The 16,342-nt window shown below is 35.6% G+C and overlaps 1 pseudogene; it reads left to right on the top strand.

The window, feature by feature from the left end:
- LOC149576874 (putative LRR receptor-like serine/threonine-protein kinase At1g67720) overlaps nt 1–16,342 on the top strand; it is a 32,613-nt pseudogene that overhangs the window by 5,631 nt on the left and 10,640 nt on the right.

The following is a 16,342-nucleotide window of genomic DNA, read 5'->3' as shown; positions in this document are numbered from 1 at the left end:
TTAGGACTATAGATGATTAATTAAATTAATCAGGTAGGGATGGAAAAGGATTAATTAAATAAGAATTTAATTAATGATGCCTTTAGAGATGGCTAAATAGGATTACCAAAGAGGTGTAATCAAATTTAGGTGTCTATAGGGGCTGCCATGACAGTTGAAGATAGCAATTTAGAATTGTGGCATCAAAGGCTCGGTCACATGAGCCAAAAGGGCCTTGCTGTTATGCATAAAAGGGAGCAATTACCAGGGCTAAAATCAGTTGACTTACAATTTTGTGAACATTGTCTTTATGGAAAATAGAAGTGGACCAGCTTCTTGAGGACTAGACATGAAAAGAAAGGTACTCCTTTGGCTCTTGTTTATTCTGATGTGTTCAGACCCACCGAGGAAAGCTCTATTGGAGGAGCAAACTTTTTTGTCACCTTCCTTGATGATTGCATAGGAAAGGTCAGCAAGTTTAAAATCTTTAAGGCTTTAGTGGAGAATCAGTCTGGCCACAAAATAAAGTGCTTGCAAATTGATAATAGCGGAGAGTTTTGCTCATCAGAGTTTGATTCATTTTGTGCAGATAATGATATCCATAGAATTAAGATTGTTCCATTCACCCCATAAGAAAATGGAGCAGCAGAGAGGATGAATAGAACAATCCTTGAGAAATCTCGTTGTATGCTCTCTAATGCTGGTTTAGGCAAGGAGTTTTGGGCAGAGGCATGCAATACAGTGGTATATTTAATCAACCAAAGTCCCTCTTTTTGGTTGGACTTTGGCATACCTGAGGAAGAGTGGCTGGGAAAGAAAATCTCATATTCACACATCCAGGTGTTTGAATGCAAAGCTTATGTACATGTTCCAAAGGAGAAAAGACAAAAATTTGATCCAAAATCACAAAGAGTTATTTTTGTGGACTATGGTGAAGACCAGTTCGGTTTTAGAATATGCGATATAGTTGGGAACAAAATCATCAAAAGTAGAGATGTCATCTTCAACAAGAAGGTATTTCAAGCATTACACAAAGAAGAAAACCCGGTATGTGAATATACACTTTTCTCTATTTTTGATGACGATAATACTGGTAGAAATCAGACTCTTGTCTCTCCAAATGTTCTATCTCCCACCTCTGTCTTGGCCCTTGCCCCTCCATCCTCTTCTTCTACTAGTATGTGGGATCAAGATCATGAACATGATGGACAAACTTCTGATTATCATAGTTAGAGTGATAACATCTTAACTTCAAATTTAAATCAAAGTAGAGATTGTAGCAGCCTATTTCAACACATAGAATTAATTGGAATAGAGCATGGTTATATGGAGGGTGACACTCCTAAGTCTGCACAGAGAATAGCAGACATTCATGACAATCAGCACAATGCTCCCTCTACCTACAGATTCTGCCAACATGATGGGACTCTGTCCAAATCACAGTCCTCTACTTTGCCTGCCAATGCTCATGGCACTATCAATGCGGTTCAAACTATCACAGACCATGACAGACTTAGCTCTTGGCATCAAGAGACTGTAGAGAACTGCAGACAGATCTTTCAACATGCTAGGCAAAACATTGAAGTGTCTCTAGCCGACAACATAGTGGATCGGGGGTATAGCTTTACCTCTCCAGCCAATAGTCCACATCTCCCCCATGAACTTGGGCCAGAAGCAACAGAAAAACTAAAAATAGACCATGCAAGAGAGGTGTAGACCATTGAAAGACATCATTCCCAAGGTGTGGTTGAAGCAAGCTTGCCTACAATTTCATTCCTACGTATTGAATCAAGTCATATAGCTACCAGACCTACAGATTCTAGTCATGACTACCAGTTTGGTCCTAACATAGGTTCCTATAAGCAATATCAAAACAAAGAACAGAGCCAACGTATGGTTAGAAACACTCGGCACAATCATATTGACAGGGGTGAAGTTACCATTGACAGGGTCATTCATAGAAATGACAAATTCCATGGACTGCAAACACAAGCTGCTCCTTCCTCTCCTTATAAGCCCGCACAGTTTTAATTATAAGTCTGGACATGCCCACATTGACATGGAACCACAGGGTCACATTGCTTTCCTTGTTCATACTCGCATTACTAGCATTGGAATAATAGGTACACAAAGTATAAATAAGATTATTGCCTCAAATAATCAATCTACGCTTAAACAAAATGATTTTTAGTGTAATAATAATTCTCATGTTTAGAAGAAGCATTACACCTCTTCAAAGGGAAGTGAATTTGAACTCCACACACCAAACTCTCAGGATCAACAAAAAGAATATTCTAAGCATAATGATAACATTCAAGGGCTGAGAAAATCAACAAGAAAGAGAAGGCTTCTTGCCTGATTCTCTGATTATGAACTCTTGTACTCTGAAGAAGTAGAGCCAGAACTCTTGCTTGTAGACCAAGTTGAACCAGCAAGCTTTAAAGAAGCTCACAAAGCATCAAATTCTCACAAATGGGAGGCAACGATGCAGGAAGAGATGGATTCTCTAATGCAAAATAATACTTGGGATTTGGTTCCTTTGACACCAAATCAGAAAGCTCTAAAAAATTGATGGATTTATCGACTAAAAGATGAAGGTAAAAATCAAAAGCGGTATAAGGCCAAGCTGGTTGTTAAAGGTTTTGATCAGAAAAAGGGCATAGACTTCAATGAGATCTTTTCTCCTGTGGTCAAATTGACTAGGATCCGGGCTATTCTTTGTTAGTTGTTGCTCATGATCTTGAACTTGAGTAGCTGGATGTCTAGACTACATTTCTCCATGGTGGTCAGAATTAAGAAATTTACTTGATGCAGCCCAAAGGATTTATTAAACATGGTAAAGAAAACTTATATTGCAGATTGAGGAAGAGCTTGTATGGTCTCAAGCAAGCTTCGAGGCAGTGGTACCTCAAGTTCGATCGATTCATGACTGAACATAATTTCATTTGGTATGAATCTGATCCATGTGTCTATTACAAGAAGTTATTTGATGGTTCCTTTATTCTTTTACTTCTCTATGTTGATGACATGCTTGTCACCGGTTCATCTATGAAGCTGATTTCAGAATTGAAAGCAAAAATGTCAGAAAGGTTTTCCATGAAAGATTTAGGGGTAAAAAAATGGATACATGGCATGGACATTATCCGTGATAAGCACACGAAGGAAATAAAGCTTTCTCAAGAACACTATGTTCTTAAGGTATTAGAAAGATTTGGCATGGCTGATGCCAAACCGGTCAGCACCCCTCTCGTTGATCATTTAAAATTATCTTTAGCCATGTGTCCCAAGACACAAGAAGAACAAGACTACATGAAGATCATCCCTTTTTCTTCAGCAGTCGGTAGTCTTATGTATGCAATGGTTTGCACTCGTTCGGATATTGCCCAAGCAGTGGGGGTTGTCAGCAGGTTCATGAGCAATCTGGGTAAACAACATTGGGATGTGGTAAAGTGGATCTTGAGATATCTTAAAGGCACTTTTGATTTTGTACTGTGTTTTGGTGGCAAAGACACTTCACTCAGAGTTTATATGGATTTAGATATGGCTGGAAATTTAGACAATAGAAGATCAACTACTAGTTATGTCTTTACATTTGCTGCAGCAGCGAGCAGTTGGGCATCAAAGTTACAACAAGTGGTCTCACTTTCCACTAATGATGCTAAATACATTGCTCTCACTAAAGGAGAAAACGAGTTGATTTGGTTGCAACGTCTGTTTGGTGACTTTGATTGTTCTCAACAAGGTTCAGTCTTGCATTGTGATAGCAAAAGTGCTATTGACTTAGCTAAAAATGCAGTGTTTCATAGCAGGACCAAGCATATTGAGGTTTGCTATCATTTCCTTCGAAGTAAACTTGAAGAGCGAAAACTTCAAGTCTTGAAGATTAATACCAAGGAAAATCCAGCTGATGCATTAACCAAGGTTGTTCCATGAGAGAAGTTTGAGTTCTGTCGAACTTCTTTTGGCATTATAAAGATATAATAGTAGGGGAATTCAGGGGAGACTCGTACATTACCATTGTTGGACTTCAATGGGGGTTTGTTGGGTGCATATGTGAAGCCCAACAATCACCTTTTTTACTATGCACATTTTATTATTGTTCCCTCCAAATTGTTTGTCTCTTCACTTTCTTTGAGACTTTATAACTATGTTTGGAGGTTGTTCATTGTGAATTGTATTTGAAGAGCTAAAGCAATAGCTGTGATGTAATGTTCAATTATTTACATTAACAGAGATCTCCCCTATAGTGTGGACATAGCCACGATTTGTGGTGAACCATGATAAATCATGTGTTTGCGTTTCTCTTTTCTACTGCTTGTTCTGTTCATTTCTAGTTTACACTTTTAGCGAACTTCACAAGCAGTACCATCCTAGACTATCTCTCCAAATTGAGAAACTTGAAGGAACTCTATGTCCTCCTTTTTCTTAATGGATGTTTCAATAATTTTGTAGTTTAATTGACTTATGTTATTATTATTTTGGAAGTCAATCTTGTGATGCATGCTCGATTTTGATCAGAAATGTTATATACATGAGTCTATCACACATTGAATTCAAAATCAAATGTAATTCTCATTTGCATCTACCAGAAGTTTGGAGAACAATAACTTTAGTGAAGTTTTTCCTGAAGGACTTTTGCATAATAGATTATTGGACATTAGGTAATCTCTCCTTTATAATATAATATTCTTTAAACAAGTATAAACATGTATACTTGGGGATTGTTAATATTTAGGAATTTTAAAAAAATCCTTTGCCAGGTATTCTTGGATTCCTTGATTACTATGTTTCGAGATGTTAGGAGATCAATGAATGTTGTTGAATTGGGGGATTTTGTTCCTCTTGTAAGATCCCTTGCATCTCTCATCCACAAAATATTCTCTGAATGAAATAATTCCATCTATAATTTGTAGCCCTAAACATGACGAAATAGAGATTATCATGTAGTGAAATTTTCCTATTTTTCAAAATTTCTAAAAAATAGTAATCAATGCAAGTCAAAAGATAAAAAAATGAAGATTGCATTAAGATCAACGATTGGTGCTTCCATTGCTGCTTCTTTGGTGTTGATATCCATTCTTATATACTGACGAAGAAGACACTAGATGATTCCACACCTATTGTTAGGTACTAGAGAGATTCAAGTAAATTTATGTTCTCTTTTGGTTTTCTTGTGATATGTATCTCTATTAGTTTTAAACATCACATATTAATCTAAAAGGTTAGAAAAATAAGTCAACTATCACCTATAGCATACCTCTAATCACTTATCTTTATTATGTTTTGTCAACAATATTGTAGATGGACGTTTAATATCAGTAGCAAAAACAAATCCTTTAAGCTATCATTCATTCAGTTTGCTGGAGATGAAGACAACCACATCCAACTTCAGCCAAAAGATTAGAGAGGGCAGTTTTGTTGAAATATTAATTGCATTTAGTCATTTTCCCCTAGAGCCAAACATCTACCTACCACCTGACGGATTGCAAATTGTTCAAAAAATTTAATATGGGTAGGTGAGTTTTCAAATTTGAAAATGAGAGGGAAAATGTTTTTCCAGTAAGACAAAAGGAATTTTTTAGATTCATTCGATTAGAGAGAAGTTGAAGAGATCAAAAAGTTATAGAGAAGAGAAAACAAGGAAGAAGAAATTATGTGATCAGTAGATCCAGCCATGCAGAAGACAGAAGGAAGTTTCTATCGTGCCTACAGTTGCACGTGTTTCTTCTCTAGTCATTCTTATTTCTTGAATTCATCTTGTGAAGTAGTGATTGCTCCAGGCACTATTGTATTCAGCCATTAGAGCTCCAAGTTTAAAGTTTGAAGTTTTAAGGTTATTTTAGGGTTTTTTGGTTGTAGCCAGATGCTCCCAAATTTTGTATTGTTTTTAATCAAAGTTGAATAGAAAGAAAGAAAGCATACTTAAATCCATTATTTTTCTTCATTCATTTCATTTGAGAAGTTTATTGATGAATGCTTCAAGCCTTGGCTCTCTGGTTTTAATGGTGGTCACATTCACGTTATAAGACTGGTCACTCGATCTTGTCTTTGGTAGAAGTTTTCCACAGTTGTTACTGAACTTGTGTGGCATCCACTTCTAACAAGCTTCACCCTGTAGTGGTGACCAAGCTCACTTAGCATCCATTGGTGCCAAGATACCCTTTGAGTGCCGAGTTCACTTAGCTCCTTTGTGTGCTAAGCTCACTCAACACCCTCCTCCCACTTGGCTCCTTCTCATGCTGAGCAAAATTGGTACTCAACAATAGTTAGTGTCGAGTGAAATTTTTAAAAGCTTTGATTTTATTTTTCACATAGTATCAGAGCTTTGAAGCCCCACATCTATAGTGAGTTAGGACATTTATATTTCTAGGATATTTGACATGGCAGGAGATGCAAGAAAGATATGGCAGCAACCACCATTGTTTAATGGACAGAATTATGATACATGGGCAAAGAATATGAAAACCATAATGGTTGCAAATGATTTGTGAGAATTTGTGATAAATGGGTTCAAAGATGTGACAAACCCAACTCAGTATGTTGCTCTTACAAATCCACAAAAGACTTAGTTGAAGAGTCAAGAAGAAAAGATGCTAAGGCATTAGGTTTGATTGAGGTAGTAAAGACAGAGAGTTTTTCCCAAAATTGTAGTAGAAAATTATGCAAAGGAAGCATGGGATATCCTTGAAACTAACTTCAAGGGAACTGATAAGGTCAGAGTAGTGAAGCTATAGATGATTAGAGGAGAGTTTGAGAACCTTCAAATGAGGGACAATGAACCTATTACAAAGTTCAGCTCATGAATCTCCACTTTGATAAACCAACTCAAATCAAATGAAGAAGAATATGATGAATAGAGAATTGTATAGAAAATACTAAGGAGTTTACCTTAGAAATATGACAATCTTATCATGACCATAGAGGAAGCAAAGGACCTCACCACATTGACTATGGATGAGTTAATGGGAACTCTTCAAACCCATGAGCACTGTATAAACAAGTTAGCAACTACTTCTCAAGAGAAATCTTTCAAGGCTCAAGAGAATTCTAGAGGTAGGGGGAGAGGAAGAAATGTCTCTAGTAGAGGCTTAAGAAGTAGAGGTTGTAGAAGGAATGGTTAAAGGAATGCTGGTGTAGAAAGCATAGGAAGAGAAAGCAACCAAGGGGGATCCATCACCTCTCAAAATAACTCTAGAGGAGGTAAGAAGAATTACAACTCTAATAAGAGTAATGTTGAATGCTACTATTTTCATAAATATGGGAATTATGTAAGTGAATGCTAGAAGAAACAGGGGGATTTGTCAAAAAAAAATGCTAATGTGGCTGATGTGAACATGAGAAATGCAATTCATCCCACAGCCTTCATCATGTGTAACATTGGTGAAGAAGGAAGCCATGAGGTATGGTACCCTAGACAGTGGATGTAGCAACCACATGAGTAGTAATGAAAGTTTATTTTCTTTCATTGATAAGACTTTTACGTATGAAATTAAGATGGGAAATAATGGAACCATTCCCATAGTGGGCAAAAGATATATTATGGTCCTCACCAAGCAAGGTGAGAAGAAGAAAATATAAAATGTATATTTTGCCCCCAGTATGAAGCATAATATTATGAGTGTTGGACAACCCGTTCAAAATGGATATAAAGCACTAATGGAAAATGACAAGTGTGTCATTCATGAAAAGAATGGGAGTGATAGATTACTTGCAGCAATCCAAATGACAAAGAATAGGATGTTCCCATTGAGAATTGAGACATGTTTCTCTTCTCAAGTCAATGTTGCACCTCCCAAGCATGCATGTATAGTAGTACACCAAAAATCAGCTCTTAGGAATGTGATTGAAGATCCCTCCAAGCTTTGGCATCTTAGGTATGGACATCTTGGCTTTGCTGGTTTAAATTTATTGTCCAAGAAAAGAATGATAGAAGGTTTGCCAAGCATTGTAAATTCATATGAAAAGTGTGAGGCTTGCATATTGGGTAAGCAACATAGGCTTCCCTTTAATTCTAAAAATTCTAGAAGGGCTAGAGCACCATTAGAATTGGTGCATTAGGATTTGATAGGCCCTATAAAAACTACTTCTATTGAGAGGAGTACTTATTTTATGACATTCATAGATGATTTCAATCGTAGGACATGGGTATATTTTTTGAAGAATAAATATGAAGCATTTGACATGTTTGTTGAATTTAAAGCCCTGGTTGAAAAAAATGTGGACACTATATTAAGGTCCTTAGATCAGATAGAGGAGGGGAGTATACCTCCAATATGTTTGTAAATTTTTCTGGGAAGAATGGCATCAAGAAAGAGCTTATAGCCAGTTCTACTCCCTAACAAAATGGAGTGGCTAAGAGAAAGAACAAGACCATTGTTGAAATGGCAAGAAGCATGATAAAGGAAATAGGGATCCCAATTGAATATTGGGGAGAGCCTATAAAAATAGCAATATATTTAATCAATAGGTGTCCTACAAAATCAGTTCGTGATAAGATTCCTTTTGAGGCTTGGTCAAGGAGCAGATGGATAGTTGAGCACTTAAGAGTGTTTGGATGTGTAGCATATGCACATGTGCCTAAGGAACAAAGGAAAAAGCTAGATGAAAAAGGTGTGAAGTGCATCTTCATAGTGTACAACTCAGAATCAAAGGCCTATAGGCTATATGATCCAATTACCAAGAAGATCATCGTTTCAAGAGATGTGGAGTTTCTTGAAAATTAATCATGGGATAGCTCGATAGATGAATCCTCAAGCACTTCAAGTAAAGTGCCTACTATTGAAGAGGAAGAAGATGAGATTGGTGATCAGCATGAAGATGGAGTAGCAGACATAGATTGCATAAAAAGGCAAAAAGTGAGGCAGCCCTTAACATGTGGAGCAATAGATCCAAGCACTACAAGATAGACCCGAGCTAGTGTGTAGAATAGTACCAACAGCAATATTGAAAATTCAGATCTCACTCTCGCCTCCCTATTGCCAAGAAAGACCAAGACTCTAAGGGAGGTATACCAAGATGAAAGGTATGAAAAAGATTATGATGAGAGTGTAAATTTTTAATTATTTTCTTATGGTGATCCAATTTATTTTGACGAAGCTATGAAAGAAGAGAAATGGTGCAATGCCATGGATGAGAAAATAGATGCTATTGAAAGAAATGAGTCATGGGAGTTAACTATTTTGCCTCCCAAGAAACAAATAATTGGAGTGAAATGGGTATATAAGACCAAGTGCAATATTGAAGGAAAAATAGATAGGCATAAGACATGTTTAGTGGTCAAGGGTTACAAGCAGCAATATGGTAGAGATTATGATGAGACATATGCCCTAGTTGTAAGAATGAAAACCATGTGTGTTGTCATAGAAATTGCAGCCCAACACAAATGGAAGGTATATCAAATGGATATGAAGTCCACCTTCCTAAATGGTGTATTGAAAGAGGAAGTATATGTAGAGCAGCCACTTAGTTATGAAGTTGCAGGTGAAGAGAACAAGGTATATAGATTGAAGAGAGCTCTTTATGTGCTCAACCAAACTCCACAGGCATGGTACAACAAAATTGACTCATATTTGATGAGCAATGGCTTTAGCAAAAGTGACGGTGAGCTCACACTATACATCAAGGTAGAAAATGGTAATGTGTTTATTGTTGTCTTGTATGTTGATGATTTAATTTTCACCAGAAAGGATAATTTCCTTATTGGTGAGTTCAAAGAGGTCATGAAAGATGGATTTGAAATGAAAAACCTAAGTCTCTTGAATTATTTTCTAGGCATAGAAGTAAAATAAATGCATGATGGCATTTTCACCTCTCAAGAAAAGTATGCAAGGAAGATCTTGGAGAGATTCAAAATGAAGAATTGTAAGGCAGACCCAACACCAATAGTAGTAGGTCTAAAGTTGAGCAAGGAAGATTGCAGAAAAAGTGTGAATCCAACACTATGCAAGAGCATGGTTGGAAGTTTGATGTATTTGACTACAACTCAACTACACATAATGCATGTAGTAATTTTGATTTCCAAATTTATAGAAACACCAAAGGATTCTCATTGGCAAGCGAGAAAGAGGATCCTAAGGTATGTGAATGGTACCAAAGGATTTGGAATTTTGTATACTACATCAAATGAATTCAAGTTGGTTGGCTATACAAATAATGATGGGCTAGAAGTTTAGATGATAGGAAGAGCACTTCTGTATACATATTTCATATAGAATTAGGTGCAATTTCATGGGCATCCAAGAAGCAACCTATTGTTGCTCAATCTACAGTAGAGGATGAATATATAGTAGCAAATGTAGCAGCATGTTAGACTATTTGGTTAAGGAGGATCTTGATAGATTTGAATGAAAGGCGAGAGGATGGAACCACAATTTATTGTGACAACATCTCATCTATTGTATTGTCCAAGACTCTAGTCTTCCATGGGAGAAGCAAGCATATTGAGATCAGATGTCACTTCATCAGAGAGTTGGTGGAGAATGGAGATATCAAAATGAAATTTTGCAAGTTTGAGTAGCAGCTGGCAAACATTTTCATAAAGCCATTAGGCATTGGAAGTTTTGTACACCTAAGAGAGTTTCTTGATGTAGTTGATTTGGATAAATAGTGATCCTTGTTTGTTTGGCTTGGGACAAAGGGGAAGTGTTGAAATATTAATTGCATTTAGTCATTTGCCCCTAGAGACAAACACCCACCCATTGGCTGATGGATTGTAAAATGCTCAAAAAATTTAATACGGGTAGGTGAATTTTCAAATTTGTAAATGAGAGGGAAAATGTTTTTCCTTTAAGATAAAAGGAATGTTTCAAATTCATTTAATTAGAGAGAAGTTGAAGAGATCAAAAGTTGTAGAGAAGAAAAGAGAAGGAAGAAGAAAGTAAGCGACCAGTAGATCCAGTCATGTAGAAGATAAAAGGAAGTTTGTGTCATGCCTGTAGTTGCACGTGTTTCTTCTCTAGTCATTCTGTAAGTTTTTTGTTTGTTGAATTCATCCTGTAAGAAATGATTGCTCCAAGCACTATTGTATGTAGCCATTAGAGCTGCAAGTTTAAAGTTTGAAGTTTTATTAGTTTGAAGTTTTAAGGTTGTTGTAGGGTTTTCTTGTTATAGCCGAATGCTCCTAGATTTTGTAATTTTTTTAATCAAAGTTGAATAGAAAGAAAGTAGGCGTACTTAAATCTAATGTTTTTACTTATTCATTGCATTTGAAAATTTTATTGTTGAATGATTCAAGCCTTGGTTCTCTAGTTTTAATAGTGGTCACATTCACGTTATAAGACTGGTCACTCAGTCTTGTCTTTGGTAGAAGTTTTCCACAGTTGTTTCCAAGCTTGCTTGGCATCCACTTCTACTAAGCTTCACCCTATAGTGATGACCAAGCTCACTTAGCATCCATTGGTGCCAAGCTACCCTTTGAGTACTAAGTTCACTCGACTCCTTCATGTGCCAAGCTCACTTGGCACCCTCCAGCCACTTGGCTCCTTGTTCTGTTGAGAAAAACTACTAGCATTCAGCAATAGTTAGTGCTGAGTGAAATTTTTAAAAGTTGTTAGTTTATTTTTCACAAGTTTCAAAAGTGTTTACTTAGGTAGGTTAGCTGATGGTAAAGATGTGGTCGTAAAGTTTCTATCTTCCACCTAAAAACAAGGAATGACAGAATTTTTAAATGAGGTAATGGAAAAAATCTTTGGGTTGAAGATCAAATATAGATGTTTAATTGTAGGCAAATAGCCGGCGTATTCTACTTAGGAGAATCTTTCCTTAGTTTCCTTTTAGATTTAATTACTGTGTCTCCATTTTAACAAGTCTTACATATATCTAAGAATCAATTGTAATTCATTTAACATTTAATTAAAATACTTTTAATGGAGTTATTTTATATTTCTTTCTGAATAGCTTTTAATTTTAACCATTCTTTAAACTTAAATTCCAATGTCTTTTGTTGATATTTGGATAATCTCCTTTCTAAATCTAAATATTTTATTCTTATTTTCTCATAATTTCATCTGATTTATCTAAACTATAATAAAATTAGAACATCACTTATCAATGAACAAAGTAGGATGCAATAGCCACCCTTATACATTACATAAAGAGGAAAATGTTAAGTTTGAGAAAATAAGTGAACTTTGACTATTTAATACTTTTAGCATAGAAATGAAGTCTTTCGTCCAACCTAAAAAAACATAATAAATGATGTATTTATAATAAAAAATAGAATTGAATTTGTGTACATCTTTATCTTTCAGTGCAAAATGCATCGATTAGTCTTCTTTTTAGTTTACAACTGGTAATTCTCTTCTTCCATTTTTGCAAGCTCTATTATCCAGATGCTTAAAATATTTTTTCATACTCAGATACTAATTCTAGAATCTTAACAACAATATACTTATATTTAAATGAAAAAGAATTATAGAAGATGCAAAATCTTTGTTGATATTTCAATAACAGTTTTGAGATTTAAATAACTATTTATCTTATTTGAGATCATGTTTAAAAAGTTATTATAATCTTGGTAATCCTTAAACATCACATATTAAGAAAGAAATTAAGATTAGCAAAAAATTTGTTAACATTAACTATTGAACACTTATAATTTTAAACCAAGATATAATCTTATTAACTAATAGATAAATTTTATTATATAAAAATTTCCTATTCTTTTCAAACTCCACCATTTTTAAAAAATTTTCATTACTTTTGTGATGATCAAATCAACTTGCTTTTTTGAAAAGATCACAAGAATTTGGTATCCTTGATTGGCTACTGCAATGACTGCAAAGAGCTTATGCTTGTGTATGAACATATGTGTGGAGGATCACTGAAGGACCACCTCTATGGTAAGACAATTCTTCATAAGAAAATCCAAGAATAGTAGTTTAAGATACACTAATTAATGTTCATGTCCACCTCTAGGTTCTCTATCAAATGCTTCCACACTTGATTGGGAAACTAGACTTGGAATAGCTATCACCCAAAGTTATCCTAGACAATGTTTGGGCCTTTAAATAGGCATTTTTATGCCACTCAGAAAGCTTCTAGATGCTCAAACTCAATACGTACAGCCGATAAACAACAACAATACACAGATTCGAGCAAATATATCTTTGATAAATTATTTTAGAAATTTTGGAAGCCCAAATTTCAATGCCATAACTCACGAACCATTGTTTTGATTAGTTATTATAGCCACTTTTTGAAAATGCCAGCTCTTGATCTATAGTCTTAAAACTACACTAGCACCCTTTGATCGAGTTTTTGGACCTCATACAAGAAATCTAAGGGCTCCAATGGTGAGCCAAAAGTTTTTTCCACAAAATTTACCACCAAAAATCTACAATAACTTCTCTGATACTAATGCTTGAGAAATGAGAATTTTATGGTAGGCTTACAAATCTAAAATGAACCTTCCTGTTGAAAATGAGAACATTGCAAGCTCGTATGGAAAACTTACTAAAAATGGTAAGTTTCCATAAATAGTAACCACCCTATCTACTAGTCCTTATTAAAATAGAAAAGACTGAAAATAAAATATTTTTGCATGATGCAAGATTGCCCTTGCACCCAAGATTCTCCTACATCAGGTTTGAAGCAATGCCCATAAATGCTTCTCACTTTGAGCTAGATTAATAGGCAACTTTGTACCTGATGCATTGATGTGGCTCTCCAGGCTCAAAATGTGACTTTTGGTCTCTTGGTTGAAGAGTGATGGATTGCACAATTTAGTGTACAATGAGAATATGTTCTCAAGTACCTTCTTCACATCCTCAACCTTAGTTGCTAATGTAACTCTTGTCATTGCTATGCCACCTAATATCTTTTTATTCACTTTATTTTGGAACTTCTTTTCTAATTATTCTTACAATTTAGCATTAGTATCTAGGTCTTCATTACTAAACTTCTCGACTATGTCTATTAGCCATTCCATTAGTAGCTTGGTCTCATCAGCAGTAGGTAGACTAAATATATCTAAAAAGATGTCTTTGATATCCTACAGTGCCTACTTCTGACTATGCTCCCTTCTATGCATTTCTTGATGCTTTTTCCTTGCTAGGGCTTGTCAAAGCATGCCCATTTTCTTTATGGTCACTGTCTCATAGTCATCCTTTGGCAAAATGATTTCTTCCTCAAGGCTCACATCTCCATACTTTATGACTTCCTCTACCTTTGATGAGCTCAAGCTCGGGATTGAGATCTGTAATGGAGTTGCCTTTGTCATTAGCTTCTTAAGAGTTTGAGTAGGAGTGTTAGATGCTAGTAAGGTTACCAGGGCTTGGATGGAAACTTGATCCTTCACCTTAGATTTCAGTTCTACTTCTTTAAGCTTGTCTTATTCTGCCACAATGACTTGAATTGCACCTTGATCTTGTGTTGTAGGTGCAGATGACTCCATCTAACATGTTTCTTGTTATTCTATAGTAACAACTTGTGTTTCCACTATTCTCTTCTCCACTATATCAACCTTGGAAATTGTATCCACCTTCTTAGATGTATCTTCTATTATTTGGACCAAAGATTATACATTACTGACTAGAGGGATGATAGAATGTTGTTCTCGTGGATTCACCTTTTCAATTTCAATATTAGTCACTATCTTCTATAGTTCATCCACACTTACCAAAATAGGATTATCACAAATTTTGGCCTATAATGTGGATTGATCTAATATCTTCTTGAGATCTTCTACAGTAAGGGGATTGATGTTATGTGCTATGATATCATAAACATCTTTAATAATGACTCTTTTGGTATCCATACCTATTATACGGTGAGGACTGACACTTGGAAATTGTGTGTCTTGCACACTTTGTTCTTCATGTTAGTCTTCCTCAACTATTACCTTTTCATCTATGTTCATTTTTGTTCCTCCCTCAATAGTGTCATCTTGATCATCTTCTTCATCATCTTTCACTTCAATGAGCTTTTCCTCACCTTCCTTGACGTAAGTCCATAAGTTACTTTCAAAATCTAAGTGGTCTTCTTAACTACATCCTCAATGTTATTTTGAAAAATGCTAAAGGCTTTATATTTAGGTACAAACCTAACTACATATTTCTTTATAGCCTTAGCAATCTGTGCCTCAGTAAGTTCAGGCATCACTTGTGCAAGTGAGGTTTCTCTAATTTGTCTCTCAAAATTTAGACAATAGTACCATTTTTTTTCAACTCTACCATATAAATTCTTTGGCATAGAGTTGGCAAGTTCTAGTGGAGTATTTTTGGATTTTTCCATCATGGCATATATGGCTTCCTCCACTCGAGCTTTCTCCACTTTACCCAAATTATCAAGATCTATATGAGAAAATCCTGATAAATCGACACTATTCTTAACATTTTCATAGAAATTTTCAAGGTTTGAAACAGTATTATGACTCACCAACTTAAATTGACTATTGTCTGACTATGTCTTCTCTTTATCAGACTCGACTTGTACCACATATTTCCTTCTTGGCCTTTTCCTCTCTTAGCCTCCTTGCTCTAATGGTTTGGTCTTTTGCTTGGCCTTCTGTGTTGTTACATGTGTACCAGCCCTTGTAGTAGGTGTAGTAGGCTTGCCTTGACTTGGGTTGGTAGTGTTTTTAGCCTTTACCATAGTTTGTGCCTTGGCCTTCCTCTTCTTTCGCTTGGCAAGAGTAGGTGCTTCCTCGGCTTCTTCTCCCATGGCACCTTTAGTCTCCTCTTCTTGTTCTTCTCCCATACCTTAAGTCAGTGCAAGAGGTGTTTGTATTTGAGATTCTTCTTCCTCTTCATCCTCCTCTTCTTCTTCTTCCTCCTACTCAACACCCTCTCTAGATTTAGCTTTCAATTTCTTCACCAAACTCTCCTTCTTGATAATTGAGGTAGTCTTCATTTCCATTGTGATTTTGGACTTTTCCAATTCATAATTTCCAAATACCTTTGCACTTTTATCAACCTCTTCTACAAGTAATGTAGTTATAGTTGCAAAGGCTTCATCCACATTTATTTCATAACCTAAGGGTTTCAACCATTTCACCCTTGGTGTAGCAGCTGATACAAAAGTATAATCAGCATCCACTAGAAAACATACATCATCATAGTGTTTTTCTACTAGTGACACTAGTATTCTTAATCTCTCCTTCATTGACTATTTGAAGTCTTCAAAATAACTTGTCATTAAAGATTCAAAATTATCACCTAATTGCTCAATAAATTCACCAATCTACACTATCACTGATCTATTTTTTTCCATTCCATAGTGTCGAATGAAGGGAATGTGTTTTGAACATAAAATAATATGCATACCAAAATAGAACCAAACTTACATTGTGCACTCTTTGTCTTTCTAATTGCTCCAAGGTTATCCATCAATTGTTGCCATTGTAGCTTTGCAATATCATATGTGT

The sequence above is a fragment of the Cupressus sempervirens genome, chromosome 1, assembly GCF_028749045.1.
Source record: "Cupressus sempervirens isolate cs-2001-9-10 chromosome 1, ASM2874904v1, whole genome shotgun sequence".
Lineage (NCBI taxonomy): Eukaryota > Viridiplantae > Streptophyta > Pinopsida > Cupressales > Cupressaceae > Cupressus > Cupressus sempervirens.
This window is presented reverse-complemented; position numbering and strand designations above follow the sequence as displayed.